The following is a 16,555-nucleotide window of genomic DNA, read 5'->3' as shown; positions in this document are numbered from 1 at the left end:
GAAAGGTTTCTTAGATGCATCCTTTGAATTTCTATGATTATGGTGGTGAGAGGAAGGAGAACCTTCACTCGTGGAAGGAGAAGGAGGGGGTTCTTCTCCACCATTTCCATGTGCTGAACCTTGTTCTTCTGGGTTTCTCTCTTCTGCTTTCTCCAGCCTTAAAACCAACTGACTGATATTCTCTGCCATTGAATAGAAGGTCTTGCGGAAATTGCACTCCTCTTCAAGATGAGCTTCATCTTCTGCCATGTTTCTCCTTCGATGTGCACGCCCCGCTTCGGGATCGAAAGGCTCTAATTCCCCTTCGCCTCTTTGAAGTCTGTCTCTTGTTAGCATACAAACATGCAATTCACATCTAAAAAGACCTGCTCTGATACCACTTGATCTAGGGATCTTTTTCTTATAGATGTATGAAAAGAATCACATGTGAAAATTGCAGCTTAACACAGAAATTTAATGTGCACACATAAAAGAAGAAGGAACACATAAAGGAACAAAAAGAATACAACAAGACTTGATAACGGAGTTTGTCCAACTTGGACTACGTCTCCAGGCCCTGCTCGATCAATGGGGAGGCCTTCATTCATTAAATGGCATGAAAATAAGTGAATTACAATCATTCGTTACATAAAAGGAGTATTATACCTCCATTTGAACTCAGATGGAGAAATGGATAGCACCACTGCATCCGTGGCATTGAGAGGGGCAGAAACCATATAAAAATTGCCCAATTCAGACAAAATGATCAATCTCTCCTCCTGCAAGCTGCTGCCTCGAACTGTGTGCCAGAAAATCCTCTCCCCCCGTCCTTTTTCCAATCATCGGGCTTTTATAATGTTAGATTTTTTACAATGTCGCTGAAATCGGGGTCTGTCAGATTATTATAGAATTTCGTTGAATGGAAGGATCAGTCGGGCGCGATGAATTCGCTCGTCCTTCACAAAAAACCTTGAAATGGCCTTTGTTTGTTTAAACAAACAATACACGTGGAATCATTAAAAAACCGAAAACCCCAGACTTCAAAATATATGAAATTGGTATTTATTTTCCTGTCAAGTCCGCGTTGATCGCAAATCGCTATCACTGATGTCAATGGACCTGTATATCGGGGGATTGTCGATCGCCGATATGCCGATCCGTCGATCGTCGATCCGCCGATTCGCCGATCGCCGATATGCCGATTAGATCTGGACTGTTGGTTTGTTTTCTGATCCAACGGTTGAGATTGCACATCATGGATCACTATCGCTGCGGCCCAGGGGTCCTACCTTTGGCATCCGCTGACGCTGATCGCTAATCGCAGGTCTTAAGTCCCGATATCGGCCATCACTTGCCCCCAACTCCAATTAATTGGAGATCGCTGATCGGGGGTTCATCCTGCCAGCCTTTAATCCACCCTTTGGACTTCTCCGATTGTGATTTTGCCTTTTAAAGGCTTAAAGCCATTTTTAGGGGAAAAACCTCATTTTCCAAAGGAATAAGGCAACCTTCTTTCTGCCATAACTTCATCATCCGAACTCAGATTGGAGTGTCGTTCGCATCGTTGGAATCAGGGTGACGAGCACTTCGATCTGATGTTAGGATACTTGCTTTTCTACCACTTTTAATTTGGAGCTTTTCCATGCCATTATATCGGAAGATCCACCTGGATCACTGATCCTTTTCCATAAGTTCCTCCTTGACAAGGGTGCAGGTCATCTTATCAAATACTAGCGTCCATTGCAAACTCCAATAAATACCAACCGACAAAAGTGGAAAACTGACTAGAATTCCTAGATGTCCACTGTAAAGATACAAAAGAAGTTTGGGATTACTTTTTAAGCAAATAAACATGGTTTTTAGGTACTCCCTCGCTCCCCGACACTAAGTCGGATGACATGGGGGGGTAACGAATCATGAGAAATAAAGAAAATAAAAAGAAATAAATATAGTCGGAGAAGTAGTCATAAAGATCAAAGGAAGAGAGTCAATTGCTAGAAAACAACAACAAGAAAGCACTTGACAAATCTATAAGAAAAATACAAATAGTGGATCGATATCTAGAAAATAGCAAGGGAAAAATGACAACAATGATGGTAACAAATAAGAGAAAAACACCAGAGAATGAGAATTCCAAATCATCAGCGTGTGAGCAAAGATGCATGAGACTCCTCAGATGAGTTGAGAGGTGTTGCACCACCCGCTCCGACAAAAAACAATGGTATACTCGTAGTTCATAGAGGACAGGTACATGCAATGGAAATTGATGACTCTAGTCCTACCATCTGATGGATTTTGACTGTCTCTATAGCAAGTCCCAATGTGAGAGAATTCCTTTAGAAAACATTGCGACATTATTCAAAGGTACTCGTTGTTTGGCATAATGAAAATGATCGAATAAATCAACCAGAAGTCATAAATTCTGATGAAATCAACCAATCAGTGAGAATTAAGAAATTTAACAAATACTTCTCCAACTCATCAATCTCATGATCATGCCCCCCTTGCTACAATTAGTATTTGTCGAAGAAGATGAAAGCACGAATCTGGTCAGTGAAGAGATGTGACCTGGAGTGATTAAGTTTACCGAATACATAGATAAAGTGTGCTAGACCGATGAGTCATTGTCAGGAGACATGTTCAATAAGGAAAAAATTAGCACGCCTCAGAGCAGTTGACCCACCATTGATCCTTCCATAAATTATCGTTCAAGCAATAGTTGGACATTTGTAACATCAAAACCTTCAACAAGCAAAATGGGATTAAATCACATTCCACTCTATGAGGGTGATGAAGATCCAAGAAAACGTTGGTTTGTTTGTGAAAAATTATGGTCTGCAAATGATATTACCAATGAATATAATAAAATGGCTCAATTCGTAGCCACCTTGAAAAAGCATGCATTAACATAGATCGTGAATCTTATGGACAAGAAACCAGAATCAAAGGATGAAATAAAGAGAAACTTTCTCAACTTCTTCAAGGCTTGGGATGTCAAACATCTTGTATCACAAAAACTAAAGGAAATTGAATAACGACCAAATGCAATAGTGAGAGAATACGATAAAATATTCAAATATCTATTCAGTCAAATCCCATACATTATTGATGAACACTTATTAGTCCAATGGTATGTGGTTAGTCTCCTCCAAATGATCTACAACCCCTTGAGAATGCACAAAGTTACAACATGCAAAGAGGCTCTTAAACTGACACAACACATTGAAACAAATGATGAAGGTCAGGAAATTATCCCATCGACTAATAATAAAATTGAAGACAAAATTGAGCAACTGCAAAAACATTGTTGTCGTTGACACTCCAAAAGAAAAACTTGTGGTGCGCTAACTGTTGGATCGAAGGACATACTAAGTAATCTTGTAAATATGTTGATTATTTTGATCAGGATGTCCGATGAATATAGTCTGATATATATATATATATATATATATATATATATATATTGACATATGTCAAATTTCTCCTAATCGTACAACTACAGACTCCCAGTACAATCTTCAGAATGTTAAGCCTAAGTGGTGCACCATTTGTGAAGATAATACACAATCAATACAAAATTTTCTGCTCAATGGAAAAAAAAAAGAATCCAAATTACCATGTTGTGTACCATACACAAGACCAGATCAGTTCAATGAGCCACCATCACATGGCGGACAAGGAAACAATCAAGGAGGTTATGGTAGTCACCGATGGGGATACAACGGCAGAGGTCGAGGTTGTGGTCAAGGCTGGGGAAGTTTTTACTGTTTCACCTGTTGGTAGGAAGGACATATAGACCCGAAATATCCATTAAAAGATAAGACCAATATGTGCTTCCATAACATGTGTGGCTTGGACGATCATTCATTAGAAGATTGCCCCAAAAATTATCGAAAAGTTTTAAATAAAATAATTGTCCATCTACTAAAAACCGTTCCAAAGAAAGATATATCTAATTTGTATAATCTTCATGTTGTTATGAGGTCGAGTGTCGGAAGAGAAAATAATCAACACGCTATTTGAATAACCAAAAATGCGACTAGATACCTGGATATGCAGACATAGAATGACACAATGGCAAGAGTAGTCGATTTATTTTCCAAATAATCTGACACACAAAAATTGGTGAAGGATATCATATTAGAAGAATTTTTAAAACTTTTAAAAGAAGAACATTCAGTCGATCGTCTAGTAGACCATGATCCACAACTCGGCCCTGAAATAAATGGATATATGGTAAAATAAGTTGTTATCGACTTTGGATCTCAAGTCAATATACTTTTGCAAGAGACGTGGATAAGCATGGGAAAACCGAATCTACATAAGATGACTAACTATTGTTGAAAATTGGCAAAAAGAAATTGCTAAAAATAGAAGTGCTAAAAATAGCAGTTTTGGCATCAGTGCTGGATTGGGCAACAGGGAATGAAAAATGGAAGTGATAAAAATAGAATTTCTATTTTTAGCAGTGCTGTTGGATTCCTATTTTTAGACAGTCCCTGATCTAAAATAGGAAGTAAAATTCGAATTTGGTCTTACCAGCAGTTTGGAATATTAATTAATAATTCTCCATGAGTTAATTAGTTAAGGAGAAGTAAACTTGAAGCCTTTGTGAGAACATGCAATTATTTCTCCACTAATTGGGGAATGTGTCCTTGATTTTCTCCACTGATTGAGGAATTAAGGATGAGTTCTATATTGAGAGGATCAGTTGACTTAGTTTAACTTAGTCAAGTTCAGTTAGATTAATTTAACAAGTTGTTAAATTAATGAGATATAGTTTGTTGATGCTTGCATGCATGTGAAAACTATTATTTCAGATAACTGAGTATTTTCTCATGGATAACTGATGCATGGCAGTTCAGACAGAGACCCAGTTGAGATCAGATGGTGGGACAGTGTTCTGTCAGTTGCTAGGATATTTCTAGTAAGTATTCCTTGCATGCAGGAGGAACTTGAGTCCTCAAGTATTGCGTAGTTGGACCTGAGGTTGACAGCAGGTATGATCAGGCCAATTTACATGTGTTTTGTAATTGGACCCCAATCAAAACTGCGCAAGGAAATAGGAGCTTGGACCTAAGGTGCAGCCTTTATATACAGGGCTAGGTAGTCCATGAGCTTTATCATCAGAGTATAGAGAAGCAGGATAGATTTTGATCTGATTCTTTTTGTATGTTGTTGAGGATTTCCACTTGTATGATAATACAGAGATGGGATTTTAGGCTGGTGCTTTCCCCAGGTAAATTCTTCTGTGTCATGTGTGATTGATTCCTTCTTATCAGTTATATGTGTTCATGCTTGAGGTTGCTCATGGTTGATTAAGCTTCTGCTAAATTGTTTGTAGAAGTAGATAAAGTGTTTTTCTTAAGTACATTGCATTACCAGGTGATCTACAAGTGGGAATTTCTACATGGTATCGGAGCTAGCTGATTTGTAGAAAAAGTTCTACATGGTATCAGAGCTAGCTGATTTGTAGAAAAATTCTACAAAAATTCTACATGGTATCGGAGCACAAGTGTTCAAGGAAGAACAATATACAAGAAGGAATTCGATGTTTATTATTCAGGATATAGATCTCAAGTTCTTATCACATCTATTTCACCGATGGCGTTCTATGGTTTGAGGCTTGAGTATGCCCTTGATGGAAGCTCAAACTATATAGCTTGGAAGGATCAAATGGAGGCAGTATTGGAAGATAACGGCCTTAAGGACTTCATTGATCAAGAAGTCCCTAAGCCTACTGATGCTACTCAACTGGCAGAATGGAAGAAATGTGTGGCTAGAGCTAGGAGAATTCTCTTGGAGGGAGTGCAAGATCACATTATCTCGAGCCTCCATGGGAAGGAGACTCCACTTGAAATGTGGAAAACATTGAAAGATTTATATCAGAATAGCAGTGATCAAAGGAAGCTAGAACTAAAGGACAAACTTCGAAAGATCAAGTGTGAAAAGGATGAGACGATCTCTATGTATCTGACCAAGCTCATCACATGCAGGGATGAGCTTGCAAGTGTAGGGGTCATGACAGCTGATGATGATATGGTGAGTCTAGCACTCCTTGGCCTTCCTAAGAGCTAGCATAGCTACCAGGACTCGATTAATGGAAGGGAGAAACTACCAGATTGGGAACGACTATGGTCGGATTTGATGCAGGAGGAGATCAGACGGAGCACCAGAGACAGTTCTTCATCCATGGAGGATGAGGAGAACTGTGCCTTAGCGAGTAAGGCAAAGAAGGGGAAGGAGAATGTTTCTCTTTCCGAATCTAGTTCTTCCAATGGTGGGAAGAAGGTTGAAAAATAGAAAGTGTGTTGCTTTCGTTGTCATGAGGTGGGCCATTATGCTACAAATTGTCCACAGAGGAAATCCAAGAAGGGATCCGGGGAAGGATTTGAAGGTGAGGCAATTGCTTCACAGTTTGAGTTGGATTTCACACTCTTCGCATGCATGGTTTCATCCATGGTGGGAAGTGGTTGGTTTCTTGACAGTGGAGCTTCTTTCCACATGACCGGTGACAAGATTTTGTTCAGTACTTTGGAGGAGAAAGATCTCCAGATACTCATAGTGATGGGTAATGATGAGAAGTATAGTGTCTCAGGGGTAGGCACGGTTATTTTTCAGAGGGAGCATGGAGCTCACCTTACCTTGATCGATGTCAAGTATGTACCAGGACTAAAGAGAAACTTGGTGTTGATCGCGATGCTGGAAGACAAAGGCTATTATGTAGTCTTCAGTAAGGGAAAGGTTTTCCTTAGACGCATCATCACTAGACAGGTGAAGCAGATCGGTTCACGGGTCAAGAACCTGTATGCTCTTGAGGTTCAAGATGCATGCAAAGCCTTGAGCAGCAAGGCAACTGATGGAGACTTGGTGGTTGAGAGGGAAGGTATGTTACCTCTCAACATGCAGTGCCAGAAGAAGTCTCAGACGATTGTGGAGGAGCCACGATTGGTGCAGCAACTTCAGGAGGCTATGGAGCAGCCACAATAGGGGAAGCTGAGTGGAGATCAAGTAGATACATCTACTCATGCAGAGACCTTCAGTAGGGGGAAACTTCAAGCTATGTGGGCTGAGGGATCACATGCAGCCATACCTCCAGGTAGGAGGTGGGGTGATGTGGTGTGATCGTCCCAAGGAGGAGGGGCAGGATCCTTGAGGTACCCAACCTCTTTGATTCGACTTTGCTACGAGAGCCCCGATGTGGAGTAGCAGGAACTGACTGATTGGGTAGAGACAGATGCGGATAGAGTGGCAGAGAGAGCTACAGTGTAGGGAATCCCAGGACAGCGCAGAGCATCCAGGCTGCATCAATGTGAGAGGCACAAGTGTGTTGCACAGTGCAGGGTAGCACAAAGAAGGGTGCAACTATGCAAGATGCATGGAGATGTTGCAATAGCGAAGAAGTCAGAGAGGAAGCACTTGTCAGAAGCAGGTAGAGCTTCAACATCAGAGTATGTTTCTAGCCCAATAGAGAGGTCAGTTGGGAGTTTTTTTTTTTGTTTCGAGAGTTGCTAGAGCAACCACACTTGGTAGATGTGTTGCATGCAGAACATTCCAGAGGTACAGGATCAGGTTCGAGAGGAAGCCTTTCTTGTTGAGAGGGAGTGTTGAAAATTGGCAACAAGAAATTGCTAAAAATAGAAGTGCTAAAAATAGCACTTCTAAAAATAACAGTTTGGGCATCAGTGCTGGATTGGGCAATAGGGAATGAAAAATGGAAGTGCTAAAATAGAAGTTCTATTTTTAGCAGTGCAGTTGGATTCCTATTTTTAGACAATCCCTGGTCTAAAATAGGAAGTAAAATTCGAATTTGGTCTTACCAGCAGTTTGGAATATTAATTAATTAATTCTCCATGAGTTAATTAGTTAAGGAAAATCAAACTTGAAGTCTTTGTGAGAACATGCAATTATTTCTCCACTAATTGGGGAATGTGTCCCTGATTTGCTCCACTAATTGAGGAATTAAGGATGAGTTCTATATTGAGAGGATCAGTTGACTTAGCTTAACTTAGTCAAGTTCAGTTAGATTAATTTAACAAGTTGTTAAATTAATGAGATATAGTTTGTTGATGCTTGCATGCATGTGACAACTATTATTTCAGATAACTGAGTATTTTCTCATGGATAACTGATGCATGGCAGTTCAGACAGAGACACAATTGAGATCAGATGGTGGGACAGTGTTCTATCAGTTGCTAGGATATTTCTAGTAAGTATTCCATGCATGCAGGAGGAACTTGAGTCCTCAAGGATTGCGTAGTTGGACCTGAGTTTGACAGCAAGTATGATCAGGTTATGGTAGTCATCGATGGACGGCAAAGGTCAAGGTTGTGGTTGAGGCTGGGGAAGTTTTTACTGTTTCACCTGTTGGTAGGAAGGACATATAGACCCGAAATATCCATTAAAAGATAAGACCAATATGTGCTTCCATAACATGTGTGGCTTGGACGATCATTCATTAGAAGATTGCCCCAAAAATTATCGAAAAAGTTTTAAATAAAATAATTGTCCATCTACTAAAAACTGTTCCAAAGAAAGATATATCTAATTTGTATAATCTTCATGTTGTTATGAGGTCGAGCGTCGGAAGAGAAAATAATCAACAAGCTATTTGAACAACCATAAATGCGACTAGATACCTGGATCGCAGACATAGAATGACACAATGGCAAAAGCAGTTGATTTATTTTCCAAATAATATGACACACAAAAATTGGTGAAGGATGTCATATTAGAAGAATTTTTAAAACTTTTAAAAGAAGAACATTCAGTCGATCGTCTAGTAGACCATGATCCACAACTTGGCCTTGAAATAAATGGATATATGGTAAAATAAGTTGTTGTCGACTTTGGATCTCAAGTCAATATACTTTTGCAAGAGACGTGGATAAGCATGGGAAAACCGAATCTACATAAGATGACTAACTATTGTTGAAAATTGGCAACAAGAAATTGCTAAAAACAGAAGTGCTAAAAATAGCAGTTTGGGCATCAGTGCTGGATTGGGAAACAGGGAATGAAAAATGGAAGTGATAAAAATAGAAGTTCTATTTTTATCAATGCAGTTGGATTCCTATTTTTAGACAATCCCTGGTCTAAAATAGGAAGTAAAATTCGAATTTGGTCTTACCAGCAGTTTGGAATATTAATTAATAATTCTCCATGAGTTAATTAGTTAAGGAGAAGCGAAATTGAAGTATTTGTGAGAACATGCAATTATTTCTCCACTAATTGGGGAATGTGTCCTTGATTTGCTCCACTGATTGAGGAATTAAGGATGAGTTCTATATTGAGAGGATCAGTTGACTTAGTTTAACTTAGTCAAGTTCAGTTAGATTAATTTAACAAGTTGTTAAATTAATGAGATATAGTTTGTTGATGCTTGCATGCATGTGACAACTATTATTTCAGATAACTGAGTATTTTCTCATGGATAACTGATGCATGGCAGTTCAGACAGATACCCAGTTGAGATCATATGGTGGGACAATGTTCTGTCAGTTGCTAGGATATTTCTAGTAAGTATTCTTTGCATGCAGGAGGAACTTGAGTCCTCAAGTATTGTGTAGTTGGACCTAAGGTTGACAACAGGTATGATCAGGCCAATTTACATGTGTTTTGTAATTGGACCCCAATCAAAACTGGGCAAGGAAATAGGAGCTTGGACCTGAGGTGCAGCCTTTATATACAATGCTAGGTAGTCCATGAGCTTTATCATTAGAGTACAGAGAGAGCAGGATAGCTTTTGAGCTGATTCTTTTTGTATTTTGTTGAGGATTTCCACTTGTATGATAATACAGAGATGGGGTTTTAGGCTGGTGCTTTCCCCGGGTAAATTATTTTGTGTTATGTGTGATTGATTCCTTCTTATCAGTTATATGTGTTCATGGTTGATGTTGCTCATGGTTGATTAAGCTTCTGCTAAATTGTTTATAAAAGTAGATCAAGTGTTTTGCTTTAGTACATTGCATTACTAGGTGATCCATAGGTGGGAATTTCTACATGGTATCAGAGCTAGCTGATTTGTAGAAAAATTCTACAAAAATTCTACAACTATCTTAAACTTGCCAACCATGATCCACAGTCAGCCTTGAAATAAATGGACATATGGTAAAACAAGTCGTCGTCAAATTGGATCTCAAGTCAATATACTTCCGTGAGAAACATGGATAAGCATGGGTAGACCAAATCTACATAATACGACTAACTATCTTAAAATTATTAATCAAATATTCATAGAACCTATTGGGACGTTAAGGCAAGTGAAAATTTCAATTATGGGCATCCCAACGACGGTTTATTTTCAAGTCGTTGATTTAGTTGACATAATACCTGCATATCTTGCTCTAGTCATAAGACCGTGGGGTCAGATGATGAAAGAAACTATATTACTACAGAAAGACAAAATTAAGCTTAAAGGAAAGGATAAGAAAATTATTATTCCTTTGGACCCACATGAAGGAAAGCCATGGATCAAAGCTCTACATTAGAGAAATTTTGAGGTCTAAAATGGGCCTCTTAAGGAATATTATAAAATAATAGTGGAAATAATAAAATAAGATCAGATTACATGATCAAAATTTAGAGGGAAAAAAGAAAAAACTTTTTTTCAACTCGTATTTTCAACTTATCTCCCTACGATTTTAGTAAAAATTAGAGAGGGGGAACTTATTGATTACTCATCCAAGGAGTACCCATGTTGCATACTTTCAATGTACCCTGCTACACAGAAAATGACAAATACATGAAAAACGTGATTGCAATCATATTTTTCATGTATTTCTCATTTTTCGTTTAGTAGGGTCCATCGAAAGTATGCAACATGGGTACTCCTTGACAAGACCTTGTTCATCACAAACAAAACTGTGAGTCGGAATGGGGATGGATCAGATATAGAGATGAAAGAGTTTGGCCTCTTATGTTCCCGAACACCTTAGACGACTTGCCTAATAAGTGGTATAAAATAGAAGAAGCTCGAAGGAAATCCTTGCAATAAAAAGTATTGAGAGAGAACTTCATCAAAGATTTTGAATTTAAAACAGAGGAACAAGAACTAAGTGATGCAGTTAAAAAAATAAAGGAATTTATAAAAGAAAACCCAACCGACAATCAAACATCAACAATTAATACCTCATCGACATGTAATTTCACGTCAATTACATCAGAGCCAAAAATGGCCATTCGATTGGAAATAGAAGAAGACCTTATCCCTGGACAAATATTTTGCTGGAAAAAAAATCATCCAAAGAACCACAAAAGAATAAAATCAGTGCACAAAACTGACAAACAAGAAATGAGAAACCAAAAAAGTCAGATTTTCCACCTGCCTACCAAGAAATAAAAGTCAGGGAGAAACGACTCAATGAGTCGAAGGCACTCGAATGGATGGATGATGAAGTAAAAATTGTTGGCATTGTTGTCATTAATGGAAAAGGAGAAACTATGTGAATCACAATGTTGATCTTGGGATGCTGATGAGCTGATGATGTTGGCTTATGTTGTTGTATGCATATGATGAGTGAGAATGTTGCTCAAAGGTTGATTTATGTTGAATGCTAGATGGCTTGAATTGAAGAAGTATGAAAGTGATGTGAAGTGCAAAGGCTATGCTAATCAATGTGGGACATAAAATATTGAGACAAAAGTTGAAATACATATATTTATTTGAAAAAAAATGTAGATAATACAAATCTGATTTGTCTCTTGTAATTATTACTGATTGAGATGTTAGTTCAGCTCTATTTTATATTACAAATAATTTTTAGAACTGAAATCAAAGAGACAATATTGTGAGAAGTTTTTGGAAGTCCAAGAGACTATGCTTCATCTCATATTCCTGTAAAGAATACAAACATCCAAGATGGCTTGCTTATAAAAGATACAATGTGGAATGAAAAAGAAACTCTTTCTTGAGGGGAAGGAGTCTGCAACAAAGAGTTGATGAGCAGTAGAAGAAGAGAAAGAGAGTGAAAAGAAGAAGCAATTCAGCAGTAAACTTGACAACATAATTGTATATGAGGTAACCAACATTTGTGACTTGATGTTGTGACTAAGAAACATTTGTTCCCTTCTATGTTGCAGCTTGAAAAGGAACAATTTGTATCATGTTGAGGTAGGAGCCTCCTGTGGGTTGTAGACTGCAGAAAACATGTGGGAGTTGGATCTTCCTTCGAGGTAGGAGACTCTTGTAGGTTGGAGCCTACAAAAATTTGATGTAATAAGGAGTAGCAACTTACCTTCACATCACTTTCAGCCTAAAATTCGTGGTTTTATCCCTTCGGGGTTTCCACTTATCTCTAGTGCCTTCATGTGTTTATTCTTGCATGTTGTGTGAATTTTTTGAATTCTTGATAAATAAATCTGAAAATTTGTCTCCTTGACACCTACAAAAGGAATTCAATAATAATTGAGCACAAACATAAACCATTAACTGCATAAGAAAAAGATTAATTTGAGAAAAAATAAATAATTTTGAATTACTTATTCACCCCCCCTCTCAGTAATTCCCAATCATAAATATCAATTGGTATCAAAGCATGGTTCCTTGAGTAACAATCTAACAACTAGAAGGAGGTTCTAAGTCAGTAAAATGGCTAGTCAAGAAGGATGCTCAAGAAATAAGGCCCCTGTATTTATTGGTACAAACTATGCCTTCTAGAAAGTAAGAATGAAGACATATTTAATGTCTCTAGGAATAGAAGTATGGGTTGCTGTGATGATGGAGTATGAAGAACCAAAGGAGACAACTAGTGACAAAGATGCCAAACTGAATTTTATAGCTAATGCAAAAGCTATGAAATCACTTCTAAGTGGTCTATGCGAGTCTGCATTTATCGAAGTAATACATTGTGAGACAACTAAAGATATCTGGGTTAAATTAGAAAATATTCGTGAAGGAGATAAAAAGGTGAAGATAGCCAAATTACAAGTGTATAGAATGTAGTTTAAGACCTTAAAAATGAATGAAGATGAAGATATAGCTAAATTATTTTTAAGAGTCGATGAAGTTGTAAATATCATGTTGGGTCTAGGAAAGACAATCAACGGAAGTGTAATAATTCAAAAATTTTGAGGTCATTACCTTCTAAATTCAATCCTAAGGTTTCAGTTATAGAAGAAATAACAACCTTTGATACTTTGAACAAAGATCAACTGCGTGGCTCTTTGAAAATATATGAGATGAGAATTCCAAAAGGGAAGGCATTCAATAGAGAGGTAACTTTCAAAGAAGACAAACCCATAGAAGAAAAGGAGCGGTCATGCTCAGGTTCTGATGAAGAAGAAGCAAAAATTTGTCAGAAGGTTGAGGAAAGGCACAAGTAAGTATAAAGGAAAACTTCCATTTAAGTCTTTTAACTGTGGAAGAGTGGGACATTATGCATTAAAATTCCCTTATAAGAAAGAGGAAAATAAGCCTAAAGGGAAAGAGAAGAACAAGTCTAACAAAATGTAGAAAGAGAGACAATTCAAAAGAAAAAAATTCTATGCTCAAGAAGATAGCAGTGGATCTGAAAGTTTTAATGAATTCTCTAGTGAAGATGGAACTAGTGAATTCATGCTGATGGCCTTGGAATAACTTGAAAAGGATTGCAAGGACTATGAAGAAGAAGAGGAAGGTGAGGTAGACCTTTAGGGGGAGTTAATCAGTTCCCTAGATGGAACAGAAAGGCTTAAACTAAAGAATAGAAAGCAGAAAGAGACCATATTGAAATATGTAAAGGAAGAATCAAATTCAGAAGACATTATCAAGTTGAAATTTGAACTTGAAGAATGAAATAAGGTGGAAGACATTTTAATGAAGCAAATAAAAGATAAAAACAGGAGTGTGAAAGGTTGGAGGAAGAGGTGGTATGTTTAAAGAAAAATATAGAGAAGGGTCAAACTGAACTAAACATGAATATTCAACAGATAAAAGGGTCCGAAAAATTGGATGTTATATTAAATGCTTAGAGGCCTCCACTCATAAATACTAGGTTAGGCTATGAAGAAGAATCTAGTAAATCTAAGGCAGTGGATAAAAGGACAATTACCTTTGTAAAAATTGTTAGGGGAGAGGATGACAACTCACATCAATCTGAGAACAAAAATTTGAGCAACACTTCAACATCAAGTGAACAAATGCAAAGGAACATGGTCGGTAAAGTACATAAGGATTATCAAATGTCAAGATGGTCAGATTCTCAAACAACATCCACTACCAGCTAATTTTTTTTGTTTTATGGATATTGTTACTGTTGTAAAAAAATGGACATAAAGCCATAAATTGTAGAGCTTATGTCAGAATAATTGATTTGTGAAATTTTAAGATGAGAAACAATGGATTCCCAAACATTAAAACAAACACGAATCTAGACAAAAATTCATTTTCTACTCTCCTTAATATCATTGAATGTTTCTATTGTCACAACTTTGGGCACAAATCTTATGAATGTCAGCTTAAATACAATAGATTAACATCTCAGAACATTTATAGAACAAATGGATGCATGCAATGGAGAAAGAAGGTAGAAGAAAAGAAACCTAATAAGTGTGATCTAGTTTTGTATGCTCAAGATCAAAAAAATAAATGGTATGTGGACAGTGGCTTCTCTAGACATATGACAGGAGATAAAAGAAGTTTTGTTTCCTTGAATGAAAATAAAACTGGAAATTTCACATTCGGTAATGATGAAGTAGGAAGAATTAGAGGAAAAGGTACAGTCAGTCTAAACAACGGAAGAGGAAAGGCTCAAGATGTACTATTTGTAGATGGTCTAAAACATAACTTGTTGAGTGTAAGTCAAATGTGTGACAAAGGTGTGATGTTCTCTTTAGAGCTTATGAATGTGAAATCAGGTCAACATCTACAGGGAAGGTCCTGGCTAAAGCAGTTCAAACTAAGAACAATTTATATGTCTTGAAAGAAGAGAGTGAGGAATGATACATCGAAAAACAAGATGAATCATGGCTATGGCATAGGAGATTGGGGCATCTCAACTTTGATCACATCATCAAACTCAACAAGAAGGGAGCAGTCAGAGATCTACCAACAATAAAGAAGCCTCAAAATACTATCTGCAATTCATGTCAAATGGGTAAACAAACACAAACATCATTCAAAGTCAAAGATAAACTATCAAGTAGTAAGACTTTGCAGCTAGTTCATATGGATTTGTGTTGGCCTTCCATAATGGAAGCACCAGGAGGAGAATAATATTTCATGTTGGTAATCAATGACTATTCGAGATTGACTTGGGTGACATTTCTCAGAAATAATTCAGAAGTATTTGATAAATTTAAAACATTTAAGGCATTGGTAGAAAATCAAACAGGGTTTCAAGAGAGGAGGAACTGATAGTACTATGTACATAAAGGTTGATGGATATGAATTACTAATTATAGTTGTGTATGCAGATGATATTATATTTGGCAGCAATAAATATCATCTAGGAGAATGGTTTGTTAAAGAGAGAAAGACCAAGTTTGAGATGTATATGATTGGAGAACTTACCTTCTACCTAAGGATCCAAATCCTACAAAATCCTGGAGGCATATTCATTTCTCAAGAGAAATACCTAAGAGATATGTTTAAAAGGTTCCAAATGGAAGATTGTAAACCTGTCTCAACCCCCATGACTACTGGATGTAAGATATGTGCAGATGATGAATCACGTGATGTGGATCAAAATATTTACATATCTATGATAGGAATTTTGTTATACCTAATAGCTTCTCGACCAGATATAATGTTGACGTTCATATTAGTAGCAAGATATCAATCAACACCCAAACAAAGTCATCTGCTAGCAACAAAAAATATATTCAGATACTTGAGAGGACTACAGGCTATGGACTATGGTATCTAAAAGGTAAGGACTTTACATTGACAAAATACACAGATGCAGATTGGGCCAGTTGTGTAGATGACATAAAAAGTACAAGCGATGGTGCATTCTACCTAGGAGAGTATTTGGTGGCATGGCTAAGCAAAAAACAAACAACAGTTTCTCTGTCTACAACAGAAGTTGAATACATAGTAGTTGCAGCATGTTGCACACAAGTGTTCTGGATGAAGCAGACACTTTAGGATATGAAGGTAAATTTTAGTGAGCCTATCTCTATAAAATGTGACAATACAAGTACAATAAGCATTTTGAAAAATCCTATGCTTCATTCAAATACTAAACATATCCCTATAAAATACCACTTTCTCAGAGAACAACTGGCTGAGAAAATAGTGAAGATGAAGTACATACCCACAAGGGAACATATACATATTTACAAATCCCCTTTCTAAATAACCATTTGAGTATCTGAGAAACAAGCTAGGGATAGTGCTTGCACGTGCTCCTCACTGATGTAACTTCAAAAAGGAGAGTCTAAAACTTGAAATTGAATGCACCATCTAAGGGGGAGACTACAGGAGCAGGAAGAAGTAAAGAAGAGGAATAAGAATCATATGATTTTTTTAAGAATTTGAAGTCACTAAGAAGCAACAAGAACAAAGGCATCATAAAGTTGCGAGATCAAGTCATTTTCTTCTTGAGAAAGCGACATCAATCAGGTGCACCATTCAAAAGTTCAATCTTTAATGCAA

Source organism: Pinus tabuliformis, chromosome 6, assembly GCF_031772625.1.
Source record: "Pinus tabuliformis cultivar Carrire ecotype Pingquan chromosome 6, CPIR1, whole genome shotgun sequence".
Classification (NCBI taxonomy): Eukaryota; Viridiplantae; Streptophyta; class Pinopsida; order Pinales; family Pinaceae; genus Pinus; species Pinus tabuliformis.
This window is presented reverse-complemented; position numbering follows the sequence as displayed.